We start from the raw sequence: 3,582 nt of genomic DNA, 5'->3' as shown, positions 1-3,582 counted from the left end.
CCTATGAGAACCCCACCTTGGTGAGAACAGTGGAGAAGGGCCTGGAACGGAAGGGCAGGGCCAGAGACTTTGGCTTTTCTCAGGTATGGCCTGATGTTTCCTACAGTGAGACTATGCATGCCGCGCTTCTGTCTCGCCAGCACACACAGCGGTAAAATCGATAATGCAGATATTTGGGAAAAGGTAAGCTGAGGGGCTGGCACTGTGGCGTAGTAGGTAAAGCCGCCGCCTGCAGTGCCAACATCCCATATGGCCGTTGGTTTGGGTCCTGGCTGCTCCACCTCTGATCCAGCTCTCTGCTATGGCCTGGGAAAGCATTAGAAGATGACCCAAGTCCTTGGGCCCCTGCTGGTTTCTGGAGGAAGCTCCTGGCTCCTGGCTTCTGATTGGTGCAGCTCGGGCCACTGTGGCCAATTGGTGAGTGAACCAGTGGATGGAAGACCTCTCTCTCTCTCGGCCTCTCTTTCTTTCTCTCTCTGTGTAACTGATTTTCAAATGAATAAATCTTTTTTTTTTTTTTTTTAAAGAGCAGTCTTCAAAGAGTTCATAGAAATAAATATTAGGGAAAACCTATGTGTCAATTTTCAATAAAAAACCTTTTTTTGCACTAAAATAAACATTTTAATTCTATTTTCCATGAATGTTTTGAAGTACTCTCGTGCATGGTTTTACGTAGTGCCATATAGCTCTTGGTGAGAGCTCAGCCTTTGAAATATTTGGGTCACTGTTGCTTCTGTGGGCAGCTGCCCCTCAGGACAAGTGGACAGTGCTGCCTTTGTGTGCCAGCACATGGGGCATTTGCCCACTCCCCTCAGGGCAGTGTACAAAGTGGGCACCTACAGGCAGTGGGCTCCACACTCGGACAGTCTGAGTCCAGCCCCAATGGCTGGGTGACCTCAGGCAAGCTGCTTCGCAATCTGAGCCAATGTAAACCAGGAGGGTAGATGAAAGAACCGTCTCAGGGCCTTGTTTGTAGGATTACAAGGCACTTTTAGCACTGAGTGCATTGCCGGGCATATTTTAGCAATAGACGCCAGCTACGGCTGCATTTGTCCTAACACATAGGAGTCTGCCACACCCCAAATGGAGGGCCCAGGAAGAAAAGTGTGGGACCAGCCTGAGGGCTCAGGAAATCCCTGGCACACCCGTGGGTTCCTGCAGGTGCGTCTATCCCCAGCATACAGCCCTGGGTGCCTGCAGTGCCCGTGCGTCTCCCCAGTTTCAGGGACTTCGGTGGCTTTCTGTCCTGCGGCCCTCTGAGACTGGAGGAGCAGGAAACAGAGCCAGACATCCAGGCATGGCTTCTCCCCGCTCCCCACTTCCTTCCCTCATCTCCAGCTCTCGCCACATCCCGCGGAAGAACAAGCAGCAGATGGGGAATGAAACAGGAGCCGGCTGAGCGGTTTCGCAACAGCACCCAGCTCCCAGCGGCGCTGAAGCAGCCTTGCTGAACGCAAGGGCCCGGAGAGAGTGGAGATGACAAATATGGCTTTGGCTTTGTACTGGTTTATTTATGTGGTGGCAAGAGGGCAGAACCCCAAGGCTGAAAAGCCCCTCCACTCTCACTCCTCACCCCGGGGAGGTGGGAGGTTCTGCAGGCAGCAGGAGGAAAGCTCTGTGTCCCAGCCTCCCCGGCACTGGCCACTTGCTTCCTTAGGGCAGTGCCCCACGGGGACACGCTGGGTCTCCTGGGTTATTTGGGGCTGTGGGGACTGTGTGGGAGCCTGGGGAGCCTGCTTTCCTGGTGAGGTCATTGTTCTTGGAGTCATTACCTTGCTTTCCTTGGCCTGAGCCAACAGCAAGAATGCTTTGGAAGAGTGTTTGTTTGGGAAACAGTGACTCTCTGCCTAGTTACGTCCAAGCAGGCCAGCTTGCCGCCAGACCCCTGGCCTTTGGCAGGGCTTCAGTCCTGCAGGTACCAACCCTTGTCACCTGCCTCAGAAGCTGCCTAGGGGGATGGGCTGGGGCTGGAACAAGCAGCCAGGGCCTATGGTCTCCGGACCAGTGTGCTCTCTGTAGATTTCATCTGAGGGCTAATTTAGCTGGAAGGGAATGCGGGCAAGAGGCCAAGGGCAGCAGTTGGCAGCAAGCAGGCAACCCCTGGAGAAACAGAGTCGTTTGGATTCGGAGGGGTGGTCACTGCCCTGAACTTCTTGTGAGCTGTGGGTCACTGGCCTGCGCTGACCTGGCAGGACGTGTGGCCACGTCGGGCTGCAGGTACCGGTCCCAGGTGCCACACCTATGGGGGAGCAGGTAGCATGGGACTCAGCCAACCTGGAGCCCCCGCCTGCTGGTTGCTATAGGGGCTGGCCCTGAGATTCTGCAAACGATTCTATTTTCAGTCTGCCTGGCTCTACAGCCCTCACGCCTGTCTTGAGCTGCCTGAGTCACTTCTCCCCACGCCCAGCTCTGCCTCTTTCTGAATGGAGCGGATTATCATAACACCATATGTCAGAAGAGCAATTCACAATTTACAAGGCCCCTTTCTGCACCAGCTTGCTTCTGATCTTCCATTGGGACTGCGAGGTTGAGCGGACAGGTAATTTAATTCCTGTTTCACAGATGAGGGAAATTAGAGGTGAAAAGGAACTCAACCAGCTTGACCAGGGACACACACACACACACACACACACACACGGGGGCTCAGTGTTAGCAGCAGGTGTCTTGCCTTGGAGTGTGTGGCTTATCTGCCACACACACACACACACACACACACACACACACAGGGTGTCTGTGGTTACCAGGCTGCGGGGTGGGAGCCCCTGAGACCACCTTGGGCAGTGGAGGTGGGATGGGGGAGGCATTGTCTTGTTTCCTCACGGGGAACATTTGCATCTGGGGAGTACTGCACTTGGAAAGTAATCATTTGGGGCCAGCACCGTGGCACAGTAGGTTAATCCTCCACATGTGGCGCCGGCATCCCATATGGGCGCTGATTCTAGTCCTGGCTGCTCCTCTTCCGATCCAGCTCTCTGCTGTGGTCTGGGAAAGCAGGAGAAGATGGCCCAAGTCCTTGGGCCCCTGCACACACGTGGGAGACTGGGAAGAAGCTCCTAGCTCCTGGCTTTGGATCGGCGCAGCTCCGGCTGTTGCGGCCATTTGGGGAGTGAACCAATGGAAGGAAGACCTTTCTCTGTCTCTTCCTCTCACTATCTGTAACTCTACCTCTCAAATAAATAAATAAAATCTTAAAAAAAAAAGAAAGTAGTCATTTAAAGTGCCAGTGGGGATCAGTGGGACTCCAGTGAGTGCAGGAAGTAACCTGAAGTTACATCAGCCCACCTGGGCTCCCCACACTTCCTTCCCTCAGCATTTTGCCCACTTTGATGCAGTTTGTCCATGAACTCACAAGACAGACACATTCGAATATGTTGTCCCCAGCAACACAGTCTCAGTGCTCACAACAGACAGAGCGTGGGCAAGTGACCATTGTGGACATGTGCCGGCCTTGATGTTGGACGGGTCCCAGCTCCCACCCCTTCACCGTGCCAGACATTGGTCTGTGGGGAGGTCAGTGGCAGGCCCAGCGGACAGACTGGGTAACAGGGCCAGTGGGGTGCAGACGGTGCTTCAGGGAGCTCC

General features: G+C 54.4%; 1 long non-coding RNA gene across 1 annotated transcript; it reads left to right on the top strand.

The window, feature by feature from the left end:
- The first annotated feature begins 1,887 nt into the window (after window positions 1-1,887).
- LOC127490721 (uncharacterized) lies at window positions 1,888-3,204 on the top strand. The gene is made up of 3 exons (XR_007919086.2): window positions 1,888-2,217; window positions 2,343-2,539; window positions 2,969-3,204. It is a non-coding gene; the product is annotated as an uncharacterized lncRNA (long non-coding RNA).
- Window positions 3,205-3,582: the final 378 nt, after the last annotated feature.

The sequence above is a fragment of the Oryctolagus cuniculus genome, chromosome 6 (assembly GCF_964237555.1).
Source record: "Oryctolagus cuniculus chromosome 6, mOryCun1.1, whole genome shotgun sequence".
Taxonomy (NCBI): Eukaryota; Metazoa; Chordata; class Mammalia; order Lagomorpha; family Leporidae; genus Oryctolagus; species Oryctolagus cuniculus.
The sequence above is the reverse complement of the archived record's forward strand: the minus strand, read 5'-3'. Positions and strand labels throughout refer to the sequence as shown.